Source organism: Lemur catta, chromosome 21 (genome assembly GCF_020740605.2).
Source record: "Lemur catta isolate mLemCat1 chromosome 21, mLemCat1.pri, whole genome shotgun sequence".
NCBI classification, from domain to species: Eukaryota; Metazoa; Chordata; class Mammalia; order Primates; family Lemuridae; genus Lemur; species Lemur catta.
This window is the reverse complement of record NC_059148.1, coordinates 29,235,822-29,252,189: the sequence shown is the minus strand read 5'-3', so window position 1 is coordinate 29,252,189 and position 16,368 is coordinate 29,235,822. Positions and strand designations below refer to the sequence as shown.

Here is a 16,368-nt window from a genome sequence, read left to right as displayed (position 1 = left end):
GGATCCACCCAACTCCAAAGCACACGCTTTTAACCAACCCCAGAGAACTCAGTGGGGGTCACACTGAGGAAGGACGCAACTGCCATGGTAAGAGGCGTCGGGGGCAAGTGTGACTGTTTTTACTTTGTTGGTACCTGAGTAGAATTGTACCCTGCCGTGGTAGATAAAAAATACAGGAAACTCGAGTGGATTCACCCATGGCTCGGTCTCTCTATTTGATAGAGAGTGAGACAGAGGCGGAGTGAGACCAGGATGCTCTGCTCGCACTCGGCACCCAGACTCCGTCTGCAGAGGCGGCTGGCCTGGGAGCTGGGGTCTGTCAGGCATCGCACGTGAGGAGCAAGCTCCTGGCTCGGGGCCACAGAGCAGGAGCAGAGGGTCCCCACAGGGAGTGAGAGGGACAGTCAGAGACGCTGACGGAGGCAGAAAGCACACAGCCTACACGGAGGACAGAAACACACACAAAAACAGGCAGAAGACAACACACAGAAGTTTAAACAAAGCTGGACAGACAGACAGAAGAGGCAGAGAGAAAGGCAGAGAACGCTGAAGCTCAGAGACGCGGAAAGGCAGAGTCACCGAGACGATGTAAGAGAGAGTCGGAGATGTGCAGAGGGCAGGCGAGGTTAAACTCTGCCCTGGCCCCTCGGTGCTCTTGGTCCCTTTGCTGCCACCAACTCAGGCAGCTCCTGCTTATCCACACACCCCAGCTCCAACGCTGAATAACCATGACGTGTGTTTTCTCTAATTCCTTCCTCTACCTAACCACCAGCACTCCCTCAATTATAACTATGACCTGTTCAGAGTGTCTCTTTGTTGTCTGGGGGAAAAAAAAATCTTCTCATCCGGCTTAAGCCAAATTAAAATTTAACACAAATTCTGGTTGCCATAGGACCAGCAAGCAAATGACACCTGTTCAAACGAAATCTAAACCTAAGTTGACGGCACTACTAAGAGAAATGCTCCCAGGGAAAATGCTCAGCACTACTGAAACCCAAGCCCACACCAGTAACTCGATTTAAATGTGAATGAACCTTCCTGTATAGTTACTGTGAGCTGGCTGGTGCCTTGGTGACTGCAGTGAGTGGTGACAGCCTTGGCTGGGGCCCGCACGTCCCCAGTTCTTTGGTCGCCGAGGATGGTAAGGGGGAAAAAGAGAGGTTCCCACCAGGGAAAGCTGACACCTAAGAGTTCGTTGAAAAGCAACGGCGTTGCAAAGGCAATATATGTAACCACAATGTTTGCTCCCCAGGAATAGTCTGAAATTTAAAATAAGAAAATAAATAAAAAGTAAAAAGAAAAAAGAAAAAAAAGAAAAGCACTGGCTTCAGATAAACAAAAATACCAAGGAAAACCCGCTCGTCCCCGAGGGCCCCTTAAGCACATGCTGCAAACCTGCTAAGCCTGACTGCGAGCACTTTTGCCGTCCTGCAGTGCCCGCTGGCTCACTTCACTACTGAAATCTCTGCCCAGGGGAAAATCATATCATTAACATGACAAGGGTTGCTTGGTGGATATACTGTGCATGCTTACCATGTGTAGTCAGAAAAGCCTCCACGTCACCTTTGCTAAAAATAAATGTAAGGTGCCACAGCAGGCAGGCAGCGTGGATTTCACTCCCCAGAAAAGTCCTCCGCTGCCCAGGCGCAAACGCCCTGAGTCAGTAACCTCTAATCAACTCACTTAACTCACGAAGCTGGACGTGTCCAAGCCATTCTTCCAGCAGTCCCGGCCTTTTTAGCACCAGGGACCGTTTTCATGAAAGACAATTTTTCCATGGCCCAGGGGAGTAGGGGGTGATGGTTTGGGGATGATTCAAGCACATTCCATTTACTATGCACTTTATTTCTATTATTATTACATTGTAACATATATGAAATAATTACACAACTCACTGTAGGTTGGGGACCCCTGCTTTGGTCTCTCAGACCATCTCAGTTTGGAAGGCAGTTTTTCTAAACCATCCTGGGATTTTCCCAGAACAGAGGGATGGATGGATGGGTGGATGGATGGATGGATTAGGGGGTGGGAGGAGTGGACATAGAGCAAGGGACCTGGCGGGGGGGGGGGGGGGGTGGCAGGGAGGAAGGGACGCAGTGACAGAAAGCAGATGAGTGGCTGTCAGGACTGGTAGTGGGCAAAGGATCGGCTCCCAAGAGCCAAGAAGGAACTTTGGGGGGATGGTAGAAATGTCCACACCTTGACTGTGTTGTTGGTGGTGACGTCACTACCACGCAAGGCTTCATTTACTTTCTCACAGTGCAGTACCGGTAAGTGTTACGAGTTACTAGGGGACAGATAAAACTCACACTTTCCTTAACCCGCCATGGGTGTCAAACTTTTCCCTCAATGCTCCTTCTTCCTAGAAGAGCCAACGACGTGGTACAACAGCTCAGGGCTGGGCTCGGGGGGCCAGACCCCTGCTCCAAACCCTGCCCTGCCACTTGGAAGAGTCATTTGAACTCACTCTGACTCAGTTTCCTTATCTGTCAAACGTAATCAGGAACTATACCTATGCCTCAAAAAGTAGTCGTGAGTGTTAATTAAGGTAAGGCACTTGGGACACAGCCTAGCCCCAGAGTAGGTGCTCAAAAAAGGATTCTCTTCATGGAAAACCCCAACTCATCCTTCAAGGCTCAAATACGCCCTAATAATGCTCTGTAAACGCCTTCTCTTAGCATATTGTATCATAGTTCCCATAGCTGTTTCTCTGATGTGTTTATGTAGTTTTGTTTATTTTATTTTTTTAAATTTCAGAATATTATGTGGGTACAAACCTTTTGGTTACATATATTGCCTTTGCATCACCCAAGCCAGAGCTACAAGCATGCCCATCCCGCAGACAGTGTACTCCACACCCATTAGTTATGAATTCACCCAGCCCCTCCACCCCCTCCCACCTGCCCGGCACCCAGTGAATATGACTTCCATGTGTGCACCTAAGTGTTGATCAGTTAGTACCGATTTTGTTTGAATGCCCAGCGTCTAGCACAAGCCTAGAAGCATTAAGAATGATGGAACAAATTAAAAATACCAACATATTAGAGAAACTCACAGAGTCTACGCAGAAAGTATCGAATGCAGGTGAATTGCGGGGGAAGGAAAGGCAGGATGTCCCACCCCTGAAAAGGCAGGATCCAAACGGTGCCCAAACCCCTTCAATCCTGGGCCTCTCAAAGTCCCCTCAAAAACTAAAACTCACCTCAGAAGACCTCATCTAATGAAGAAACTTTAATGAAAAATCTGTCTGTAAAGAAAAGAAGGCTGTACATCCTTACGAGAAAATCTGACAGAAAACCACCTTTTCTTCCCCACTCAATGCATTTTAGGATTTCTATCTCAAGAGAGGCTGAAAGAAGGCAGCAAGAGGCAGAAATCTATGAAAATTACATCCCATTCCATTTTTCACACTGAACCTGCCAAGAGCAAACATGTGATGTCAGTATTGAAGCCATTCCTCCAATCTGTTGGATAAATTATCCAAAGTCTTTGCCTTAATATACATAAGTATTAAGATTAATATATACAACAGGCAGGTTGCTACATTACTGTGACTCTAAGTGACTCTGCTGTGTCGCCCTAGCGTTGGTAAGCAGTGATTCAGGACTCAAATCAGTGGAACTGCTGGCTGCGAATCTGTTTCCGTCTTCACAGCAGTATTGCCTCGAATCTGACTGAATCCTTTCTCTGCCTGAGTGTGCAAGCACGTGAGCGGGCCTGTGTTACTGTCCCAGGGCTGCCATCACAAATGACCACAGATCTGGTGGCTCGAGACAAAAGACTTATTCTCACAGTTCTAGAGTCCAGAAGTCTGGAATCAGGGTATCAAAAGGGCCACGTGCCCTCGAAAGGCTCAAGGGAAGGAACTTTCCTTGCCTCTTCCTGCTTCTGGTGGCAAAACTTTTTAAAGGACACAGAACAGTCACAGTTTTTCCCATTGATTATCACTACTGGACAGTTTCAGCTTACACACGTTTATGGCCCCACACTACCATGCAAATTTAGAGCTACCTGTAATTAAAATGAAGCAATATTATTAAATTACACTTGATACTGTTGTCTGTCCAAGGCTTTGGCAAAGGACTTGCCATTCTCTATTAAAAAGGGAGATTAGCAAATGTCAAAAAGTTGTTAAAAACTCCTCCGCCGTGGGAAACCCTCAGCCCTCGTGGCTCTCATCCTGCAGACTCCACCCCACCTGAACTGTGTGACCTTACCTGGGGCCACTGTCCTCATTGACCTTCAGAGCCGCCCTGGGGTGTGAGCCCTGCAGCCCTGCTCAGACCCCTGTACAGGCTCTCATGACACCCAGATTGGCCGGTGGAGCACTTGCCGCAGTTGTGGTCACATAATCAGGAGTGTGCTTGGTTGCTTCACTCGGCCTTCCCTGTCACATGTAGGGAAGAGGCTCCTTGTCCCTTCTGCCCCCTGGCATCCCACAGGCCCAGCCCTGGGACTGGCGTCTAATGGGACACTCATTCAACGTTTGTTAAATGTTGCTGAAGGAATTACTGCTCGGGGCTACAGCAGGAAATAGCACATTCCCCAAAGGGTATTCGGTGTAAAAAGGCTATGCTTAGTCTGTAAAGAATCTATGCAAATTAGAAAACAGTGCCTCTTCCATTCCTCACAAATTTGTCATAATATATCAACTTGGGTAGAACAAGGCACTTTCTTGCCATCTGCTATACAACTGTACTACTAAATGCCCAAATCTACAATGTCTAGGATGTAAATGACATTACCTTAGACATGCCCCTGGGCAGTGCACTACCTGCACAACCTTACTTGGCAGTCTTGAGTGTGTTCAGACATGCTTAGGCTGGAAGAGCACTTGGTGAAAGCAGAACCTGACCTGCTGCAGCCAGCCTGGATCACCCTGTGCCCCTCTCCTGACCTCTTGTGCAGGGACATGCCCATCACTCCCCATGCAATTGGAGTGGCTTCAACTACTAATATATTTCAGATTCCAAGATCACAAAAATGGATATCAAATAATGTGAAATTAAGCAATGAAGCCACGGATATAGAAGTTAATCCACATCATGAAGTTAAACTATTGCCTCAAAAACAGACACATGGCATACCTGGAATGGAAATAAAATAGTGACATTCTGGGACAAGTGAGCTGAGAAAAGGGAGGGAGCCCCCTCCGGTGGAGTGAGGGCATGGGTAGGGTCCAGGAGTGTGATGGGGTGGCTTTTACATCAGTGAGTTTTGTTTTTCCTTCAAAGGGATTGCATCATAGGATGACTCTCTGGGGAACTGCAAACACTGCTTTGTCCAGATTACAGCTCCAAATCATGCTGCCACTGGGAAGCCGCTGGACGGCAGAGCAAGGCTGAGGCAGCCCCTCCTCTGCTCTCCCCAAACCTCAGACCACAGGTCACCCTCTCTCCGTCTCTGCTGGGAAAAAAAAAATATTCAGTTGTTCACAGTGACCAGTGAGCCTTCAGGGACCAAGTAGCCTGTGTTAACCCTGGGAAAGAACACAAGCTGGAATCTTTTCCTCATTTGCAATTCTGCGGGAAGCAAAAGCTATTCAACATTTTCATCAGGAGCTTAGAGTCAGCTACAAATACAGGGCCATGATCTAATAACATAATCATTATTTTTTCCTCATATTCATCTGTGAAGAAAATTATACAGGTTATTTTATCAGATGGTGGTTTAAATGAGCTTGAGGACTCACCGGTAATGCACAGTGGAAGGAGCTATTACTGAAAGGAATTCAGGGAAATCGAGAGATGATTTCTTCTTCGTGGGGAGGAGGCTGGGGCAGGAGAAATAGAAATCATTTGCTCCCTTGTGGCGATGAGGCAATGAGAAGAGATTGCATGTGTTTCTGCTTCTGTCCTTCTGTCCCACCATGACCATGAAAATAATGTGCCCAGGTTCGACCCTTGGCCCCAGAAGAAGGATGGGTGACCTGCACCCAGAGCCCCCAGCTGACCAGCCATGGCATAGAGGAGAATAAATGACTGTTGTTCTGAGCCACTGAATTCTAGGGTACTTTAGTATGCAAAAGTAGCAAACCAAGACAACTGCAAAATGAAAAAAAAAAAAAAAGCCAAAAGGTTAAAAGATAAAATATGGCCATGATCTTGTTGAAAAGCAATGAAAAGCAAGATAGATGCAGAGAAAAGAAACAGAAATAGGTTGTCAAAACTTGTCTCTAGGCAGTAGAAGGAAAGATTATTTTTATTTTCCACTTCTTTACGAATGTCTATGTTTAACAGATTTTCTACAATGAGAAAAAATTTTTTTTGAAAAAAATGAACTTATTTGCCTGACTCAATTTCCTCATCATTTGTACGGAAGAAACACAAGGAGGTTTCAAAATATGCTAGAAAAGTGGTATTTGGTGGAAAAGAAATAGGATCTGGGGTCAAGAGCCCCTGGCTTGGTTTCCGTCCCCCTCCCGCACACACACAGCCCCTGACCTGCCTACAAGATACTTCTCTGAGCCAAGCAGTCACGTGAGGTCAAGGCACCTAACAGGGTTGCTGTAAGAATTCAGTGTGGAAAATGTATACGGAAAGGCCACTTAATGATCAGTCAAATCAGAGTAACTCAACATGTAAGAATATGCACTTTGAATCAGCTCCTCTAGTGAGTCTGAAACCCACTAAAGAAACACCAGCCTAATTTATCCAAAGTTTCAAAAAGAAGTGGTGCGTTATTGCTCTGAGACACATTTAGTACTCTAATCAGCCTAAAGAAAATTATTCTTTCACTCCCTAAAATGTAGCCTGAAAGTGTCCTGGGGAAGCTTGTTTAAACAGAAGGAAGGGTAAAAATAATTGGTGATGAGAAAATTACTATCACTTTAGGGCCATGTTAACACGTATGTTAATACTTAACTGTATATGGTGATGTATCTGAGTCCAGTCAGGGGACAGAAACCACACCAGTAATTTCATCAGGAAATCTTTAAGATAAGAATCACTAATTATTAGCTAATAAAAGATCAGTAACTACTAAATGAGATTTTTTAAAAAGAACTTTGAAGAATACAGGTATAGCAAATGGAAGAAGCAGGTACCACCTCTAGGCTAAGGGAGAGCTCCTTCCCCCGGGCTGAGAGTCGGAGCTCAGGACTGGGTGCAGCAGCAGCACCCTGGGTGGTGGAGAAGTGTACCCGGGTGTCCTGGGCCAGCGCTGGTGCCCAGCTGTGAGCAGAGTCACCCACTGGACAGTGAGCACCACAGGGTCTTTGCAAGCTGCTAGGAGCTATGCCACAGACAGACACACACACACACATACACACTCTCTCTCTCTCTCTCTCTCTGAAATCAGCAGGGAAGCCCCTTCCCCTGCTACACCTTGCACCGTCCCTCCAGCAGCCTCTGCTGGAGAAGCCCAGTATTGCACCGGCTGACGAAGGAGAAATGTTCACAGGGCCCAGCTCCGAGACCACAAAGCAGGGAGAGAAGGGTGGAGTTGAAGCTGATCAACGATAAACCAACAACTGGCACGGTGCTTGTTCTAGAAAGTTTAAAGGATCTACACTCAGAATTTCCCATCATACTCTACAACACTATTTATGGTGTTAATTTTCTCTCCTTCTCCTAGGTGTTCAAAATCTATGATCAAAGAACAGCTAACATATTTGAAGAGGTTTGTTAAATGGTTACCATTTTAATTTTAGCAGAATGGGAGGAAATGAAAATAGAGAAGTTAAGTAATGTGGTTAACATCATATGACACACTAGGAGTAAGCCAAAAAATAAAATTTGTGTCCCCGGCCAGTGCTATGTGTGTCTCCCATAGCTCCTTTCAATCCAGACAACAGAGTGACGGGGTACGCCTGAAAGATTACAGAAAGCTTTGTGCTGTGTTCCCAGAGAGCAGAGAGCTGAAATTCATTTTCAAGGAGGGAACTACTTGCATGTTTTCTACCTTCCCTCTTCAGTAGAACAGGAGCAAGCACAATTACCTCCCACTTATCAAGCCATGAATGAGCAACTTCCCAAAGAGCCCCTTAACTCACGCAGCAGCATCTGAAAGGGAAGCTGGTTTCCCGAGACCTCGGGGTGTGGGTGGGTTCAACAGAGCCAGGGCCTCAGACTCCCTGAGAATCATTAGCCTTCATTAGTGCTGAAGAGGAGCCTGATAAATGCTTGGCAGCTGTTTCAACACACTGCTTGCTATCAGAACAAGCATGGTTTATCTCCACCGTGGCAAACACTGCATCACAACCACTGACAAAGTCTGTCCTATGAAGTGACATTTCCAAATGTAGCTGATATAAAATAATTTATTCTTGGGAACTTCCTTGGGGCCAACCATTTCCTATTGCTAAAGGCAACTTTAAAGGGAATCTCTGAAGACAATAAATATAGCTGATTATCAATACTTTATTTCTAATTCATGATGCAATACAGAATCCTCGAGTTATTTTCTCACAGGGCAACACAAGAAGCTAGCTTGGGGGCTCCCCATCAAGAGGGTGAGGGTGAGGATTAGGGGTGTGACCCTAGGAAGCACTTGTACTTCCACTTCCCAACAACCCCACCACCTCCTTCCTAGCGTAAGCCACTCCCACACCTTGCCTGGACCTTGGCAATAACCTCCAATCTTGTAACCCTCAGTCCACTTTCCACACAGCAGCCAGACTTCCAGATTACTTCTCAAACATAAATCAAAAAACCAAAAATTACATATGACTTCATTTATATAAAGTTCCAGAAAAGGCGAAATCTTTAGTATCTGAAAGATAATGTTTGACTGGGGCTGGGACTGAGGATGGGGATTTCTTACCAAAAACAAATGGATGGTCATATAGGGGTTGCTGGGATTTTGACTTTTCTCTATGTTGTTTAAAAATTTTATAATGAGCATGCAACATTCTAAATAAAACCAATAAAGCCTTTTAGGATTTTGGCTGAGGGCGTGGACCCCTTTCCAGGCTGTCGGGTGCCAGGTGTCAGGTGTTGTGCTAAGCACGGGGTGGGGCTGCAGGAGGAGCCTTCATGACTCACACCTGGGGAAACCATACTCCCTGGAAGTCAAAGGTCGTGGGTAATCAGGGAGTTAATTGGAGAGAGGAAGGGAGGAAGGGGCGAGGGGCAGGTGCTCAGGGAGCCTCCTGGCGGGAGGGGAACGCAGGGCAGGTGTGGCCACAACCTGGTCTGTTAGCGCCATCTGGTGGGCGCACCGGGGACTGTCACCCATGATTCCCTTCCCTGGGAAAAGCAGTTAATGCCCATCAAAAACGCCATCTTGACCATTTGCAAAATTAAAGTCATGTATAAAAAGGTTTGCTGGGCTCTGCCATAAGCTATGCCAAAAAAAAGTGTTTAGGAACATTTCCTTGCTGTTTTTCTCAGGGGAGGCTGACACACAGCCGGTGTGCCCTAGGAAGAGGCAGGCTCTAATAATTATTTACAAGCTGCATCTATTCCGATTGGTCGGTGGCCATGCTACCCATTATTAAATATGTTGGACTTCACTCTTCTTATTTCCCCTTTAGGCAAAAATTAAAAAGCAAACCATTAACATTTATGATACTCTTGTTATGTGACGAGCACTGTGCATGTACTGCTTCATGTTATCCTCACGCTAACTCAATAGGGTCATTCCGGTAGGACCTGCACTGCCCTTTTTGCAGGTAGGACGACTCAGGTAGACCGTGTTGAAGGTCATGCAGCTCTGAGCAAGGTCAGGTTTTAACTGAGGCAGCTTAACTTTTCTGAAGCACACACATTTCCACAGTCCCACAGCTGTGGAGAAGGGGCTACCCCTTTTTGGCCAGCACAGAGCATGGCAAAGTGACTCGCTGGCAAGGACTCTAGTTTGCCACCTGGAAACAGGCTCGGAGGGGGCGACTTGAAGTCAAAGTGCTCCCAGGCAATTTGCATCCCCACAACTCCCAATTGTGGTAAATAATCTAGTTCACCTGTCAACAGCGAGGTTTTCTTTTTAAAGAAAATTACTGTCTGAGAACACAGCTTCCTGATTATTCCACCGCCTTTAAGGGGATGTAAAACAGCAACGTGAAATCCTTCTCACAATCACTCCCAGTTTTGCCATTCAGGCCTCGCCCAACAAATCAGGATAATTCAGAGCAGAAGTCCCTGACGGACGTGCCGCGCCACAGCCGTTTCGGGGAGCTGGATCATAAATATTAATGGTATTGACAGAGTCTTTAAAAATTTGTCAGGTTGCGTCCCTGCCATTGAAGCACCCGGAATTCCACCACTTTGTCCCTCTGACTGGCAACCACCAGTTCCTTTCCTGAACTCGCTCAGCTGGGTCTGTTTTTCCCTTTCACCTTCAGAAATTATACATCAGCAAAGGTTTTCCCAAATAGATGCAGGTCAGCTGAACCAAACATCTTAATGGGCTTTTTCCCCTCTTTTCCACTTAGCTGACCCCAGTTCACTCTCCAAGAGTAATCCTTTTATGTTTCTTTTTTAATGTAAGTTAGGAAATGGCATACCACCTAGATCCAGCCACGGGGCACCGCAGTGATGGGATTACTAAGTAGCTTCATCGGCAGCCGGTGCTGGACAACACCCAGCTGTGGACAGTTGGTTCGCGGTGCTGGCAATGCCGCGGGTGTGGCGCTCTCTGCCGCAGGTGAGTGCCGTGGCGTGTGCAAAGCACGCGGCTTCCATCCCCCCCAACAAGGATGGTTATTTGTAGCCATTGGTGAAGCGTGTCCACTGGACACACATTCTCCTTGGCAATTTAAAATTGCTCCTTTCAGCTGTGAGCGGGTGGGTCTATCCAGTGAAACCGTATGTCTATGACCGAGGTTGCGGCTGTTTGCAAGAGCACCTTGCTCGTTCTGGCATACGGGGGAACTGCCTTGGGCTTCTCCTGGACGCCAGCGGCCAAATGTGTGTGTGGTCCCCAACAGTAATTATGCCGACAAACTCCGGGGGTTGGGGGAGTCGTGGGGAGCACAACCCTTCTGGACAGGCTCAGGAAGTCAGGGTTCCGCAAAAAGGTCTTTCAAAGACGGTAAAAGCTCTTTCTTGTCCGGATAAGCAGAGTCTAGTTGACACTACTGAATGTGACTGTCGTGTAGCTGAGTTAACCACGAAGATGTCGTAGCCCATTAGAGTCATTATCCGGACCCTCAGTTCTCACTGCACATGTGGAAGGTGTAGTGACCCAGGTCCCCCCGATCTAGGTCGGCAGGTATGTGGCATATGTATAGACCCTCTGCTTCCTGTATCTACAGTGGCCTAGTGTCCCCCCAAAATTCATGTCCACCCAGAACCTCAGAATGTGGCCTTATTTGGAAATAGAGTTTTTGCATGTGTAATTAGTTTAAATGAGGTCGTACTGGATTAGAATGGGCCCTAAAAGCATTGACTGCTGTCCTTATAAGCAGCAGTCCCCAACCCTGAGGGCCATAGCCTGTGGGGAACCAGGCCAGGCATCACCACCTGAGCTCACCACCACCCCCCACCCACAGTCCATGGAAAAATCGTCTTCTATGAAACTCAGGGACTGAGCTGTACAGCAGGAGGTGAGCTGCAGGGGAGAGAGCAAAGCTCCCCATGGCTCGCATCACCACCTGAGCTCTGCATCCCCCCTACCCCCAAGTCCTGGAAAAATTGTCTTCCATGGAACCAGTCCCTGGTGCCAAAAAGGTGGGGGACCACCGCTTATAGAGACACACACGTGACGACAGAGGGAGAGATTAGTGCACCTCGGCCACAAGCTAAGGAGCACCTGGCGCCAACAGAAGCCAGAGGAGGCAAGGAAGGATCCCCCCTCAAGGCTTTAGAGCCCTAACTGCGGACTTCCGGCCTCCAGAACTGTGAGAAAATAAATTCTTATTGTTTCAGGCCACCCGGTTGCTGGTAATTTGTGACTCCATCCCGAGGAGACAAATATAGCACCCAAAACAGACACTGTTTACAGATCGGCATCCTCCTTCCTGCCTCAACCCAGCACTCCGGCAGATACCACTGGGCACGTGATGTAAAATCCACTGCCCACCCCCAAACCAGATGGAGCTTACAGGACACGTCATAGGCAGGAAGGAGGGGAAGCAACCTTAGTATTCATCGATCGGGAAATGGCAAAAACAAAAACAAAACCGCCACTGTGGAATAGCCCACTGCAGATACTACAGAGAAGTGTTTACAAACAGCTCTGTTCACACGGGCACGAAGGGCCTCCAGGCCGTATTGTCGGATAATGCCACTTGTTTCAAAGCTCACCCCCACACAAAGCAGTGCCCTGTCTGGTCTGCAGCCCCGAATATGTGTGTGTGGATATACATACACAGGAAGATAAAGTTCTGGACAAAACAAAAATGACAAACAGCAGTTAATTTGGGGAAGGCATTTGGAACTGGGGCAGCTGGGGGCACCTAAGCCTCATCTGTGCTGAGGAAGACGATCAAGCACCCCTCACTTCAATTTTGAACAATAGACAAAGGACAGGAAACAGACTCACAAGCCCTCAAAACTTTCTGAAATGCCCCCTACTTACGACCTCCCAAAGCTGGGACAGACCCTGAGGGGCCTCACTGATGCCCACTCGACCTTCCTTGGGTCAAGTGGCCCCCCCAGGGCTGCAGGCTGTTCAGGCAGCGGCCGCCTCCCCTGCGTCTCAGCGACAAGCAGAGCGAGCGAGCGAAGGACAGGGAGGCAGGGAAGGGCACCGCACGGGCAGCCGGAGCTGTCCAAGACTCAAGTCCTCAGTCGCTCTTCGGGGCCACTGGGCAGAGTCATTCCGAGAACATAAGGGGCCTCCCGGGTCCTTGAGGAGTTACGAGGGGAGCAGAGTAAATTGCAGCTGCTGGCCTGGCAGCCAGGACGCTCGGAGAAAGTGAGTAGATTGTAGCCATGTGTCATCAAGTCAGATAATGCCAGCTTCACGTGGCCTTACCTGCCCTGGCTGGGCGTGGGAAGAGCCTGTCCCCCACCGTCCCATGGGAGCAAGCAGCAGCCGCCTCAGGAATGAAAGGGAAATTCAGCCCCTGCCTCCCAGGCTGGGGGCAACCGCTTAGCACCCTGGGCCCCCCACTGCGCTCTGCAGCCACCTGCTGAGGTCACTTCTCTACACATCACACCTGCGTCGTGCCCAATCCAGCCAGCCCAGATGGCACCCTGCCAGAATCACCTCTGCTCTCTGCCTCGTAGGCTACTGTTGTAAACTAATGACAGTCACACCTGGGTTCCGACAGCCGATTTCATGCCAGGCTCTGTGTGAGCAGCTCCCACATGTGACTACCAACCACTGCAATCCTGGGCTGATTCCACATGCGGGAGAAGGAGTCAGGGAACAGTGAAGTCACTACACAGGGTCACGTAGCCAGGGGTCAGCACCGGGACGAGCACTCGGTCCAGGGTCCGGGCTCCAGCCCCTGCGCTGCCTGACATCGAGCGCCCCTCGGGAATCTGCGATTGCAACCGGCTCAAATCCATTCACAGCTCTGCTTCTCGACAAACAGGAATCAGGAAGCCCGAGTTAGCGCTCAATAGCAGAAGTTCCCTGCCCATCCTGAGAGTTGCTGATGCCCTCCTGGTCCAAGTCCAAGACAGGCATGGGGCCTGGGGGTCTTCTGCAAGGTTCACAGGGCGCAGCCTCTCTTGGGGCGACAAGCATCCGCTTCCCTAGAAGGTCCTCCCTGGCCCCAGAGGCACACCCAGGGAGCAGAGGGTGGGTCTCTCTGCTCCTGAGACCCCAGGTCCTCATCCAAGCTGGACAATAGACTCTCTCCGCGCCCCACCCTCATCTCCAGCGCACCTGCCTCTCCTGCCTCCACCTCTTCCGCCTCTGCCACCCCTGAGACAACACCAAGCCCTCCCCTTCCTCCTCTTCATCCTCCTCAGTGTGAAGCCCGAGAGCACGAAGACCTTAATGAGGCTCCACTTCCACGTGATGAACAGCAAATATCTTGTCTCTTCCGTATGATTTTCCTAGCAACATTTCCTTTTCTCTAGCTTGCTTTCTGGTGAGGATACAGCATGCAATACACATAACGCACAAAGTGGGTGTGAATCGGCTGTGCGTGTTCTCGGTAAGCCTTGCGGTCAGCAGGAGGCTATTAGTAGCCAAGCTTGGGGGCAGTCAGGTTACGCCCGGACCCTCAGCTGCGCAGGGCTCAGCGCCCCCAACCCCCGCGTTGTTCAGGGGTCAACCGTATATGTTTCCTGCATTCATCGGCCCCTCCCCAGGAATGTAAGCATGAGAGCCGGGACCCTTCTGCTTTATTCCTCGCTATTCACCAGAGCGGTGCTTGGCACGGAACAGGCACACAAACACTGTTTGAAATAAAGAAGTATTTGTGCCCGGGCCTTGTTGTAAGGTTTCAGGCCAACATGACTAAAAAGGAATCTGATTATCTCTGGCTCTAGCCTGTGCTGAGCTCATGTTCCCAGTTGCCTGGAAACTCACAAGTGTGCTCATTTTTTCTTTTTTATTGCAACCTTTCTGAGAGAGAATGTGTTTTTTATCTGCATGCGCAGAGCTGGGCTTTTTAGTTTTAAGAACAGTAGTTGAAGGGGTGGGCTGCAGCCCTAAACTCCAAGCCGCCCACTGAAATAAACCTCTAAGCTCAACGCTCAGTAATTGGGCAGAAAACCTAAGGGAAGAGATGCTGTGGAGGGAAAAAAGAAAACTCGTGCTTTCAGAGGAAAAAAAAAAAACAGAAAAGAGAAGAAAGAGACATGGTAGTTTGCATTTCCCAACTGCGAGGAGTGCAGCAAAAAGACTTCAGAGATGTTAAAGATGATGCAAAAGCATCGTTATTACCCCGGTTGCAACACTCCTCTTCTTGGACCACCCTTTTTAAGAAGTGGTTTTGAAGTTTTTGACCAGCTGTGCTGCTCTGCTAGAAAAGGGAATATTGCACACAGATGGTTTCCCAAGGCCTGGTGATTTCAACTCCAAAATTTCCATCCATTCCATTCTCTCTCTTTCCATTCACCCAAGAGTGGTGAATCCGGCACATAGCGTATGCAGCACAGACGTTTGCTACGTAGCGACTGGTCGGATAAATGGATGGGAGCACAGAAGGGTGGGCAGAGGGATGGAAGGAAGGAGGGAAGAGTGGACGTGGTCATAGAGTCTCTTTTACCCCTGACTCTCCCTAACAGTAGGTGACCCCCCCATGGGCTCCCAGACCTGCTGTGATTCTCTCCCTCTCTCTGCACCCGCCGTGCGCACCCTAAGTCCTCTGGCTGTGCCTGACCCATCAGATGAGTAGGAGAAGCCATCACCTATCCTGAGGTTGAACTTCTGCTTGGCCTTCTCCCAAGGCTTAACAGCTATACCTACCCTTGGCTGGATAACACAATGGCAATGATAAAAGTAATAATAGCTAAACATGATTGAGTGCATCCCAATGTGTCAGGCCAACATGCATACACTTTACCTGCCGCATCTCATTTAATCCTCCCAAAATCCCATGAGGCAGGCAACATGATTTCTATGGTTCATGGATGAGGAAACTGAGCTACAAAAAGGTGGAGTGACGTGTCCAATATCATGCAGCTCGTGAGCACTGGAGCAAATTTCACTCCAAGCACGTCAGTTAAGTTAAGAGTCATGAGATGGAGAGTGTGTCCTCGATCATCTAGGTGAGCCCAGTGTAACGGGAAAGGGAAAAGAGGGTCAGAGAAGGGGCCGGGATGGTGGAAGCAGAGACGGGAGTGATGAGGAGCCACAAGCCAAGGACTGTGGCAGCCTCCGGAAGCTGGACAGGGCAGGGAATGGACTCTCCCCGGAGCCTCCAGAGGGAACACAGCCCTGCTGACACCTGGACTCAGCCCACTGAGCCTACTTAGGACGTCTGACCGCCAGAACTGCAAGATAACATCAACGACATGATCTACAAGATGAAGACACTCGAGTGAAAATGGAGAGGAGGAGACTAACGTAGCCAGGGTAGCAGGAAAGGCCCCTCCGAGAGACAACCTGAAAAGTAAAAAGCCACGAAGAACTGGCTACAGCGGAGCATCCTGGTCTGGGGGAGCCGTAAGAAAACCTGAACGAGACTGGCGTGGCTGCGTCCTCAATGCTCCTGAGGAATAGGCCAAGCATGTTTCATGAGAGTCACATCACCCAGTAACACCAGCAAGGTGGTGGTGTTAGCAAGAGCCTGTCTGTCCTCAGATCCATCCCCTGCTTCCCCCATCAGTTCTGGGTCACAGCAGTGCTGACCCCTAAATTTGGTATTTCTTAAGCTTCCATCTCAGCAGAACATGGCCAGGAGGAGGGAGGCAGAAGGCAGGGTAACTCCCCACGCCGGCTCCCAGCCCCACCCCCGGTGGCATCCATGGCAACAACAGTCTCTCCCACGGCCCCACCCGTGACCGGACTGGTTGACCTTGGTCCTGGCTTCAGCAGTGACCCCAGGCCCTGGGCTCTGGTACTGTCCCCTCCTCCCTCTGG

General features: G+C 49.0%; 1 protein-coding gene across 1 annotated transcript in view; it reads right to left on the bottom strand.

Annotated features, from left to right (window-relative positions):
* Window positions 1–16,368, bottom strand: part of TMEM132B (transmembrane protein 132B) — a 163,099-nt gene that overhangs the window by 37,673 nt on the left and 109,058 nt on the right. The gene's annotated exons all lie outside the window — the stretch shown is intronic.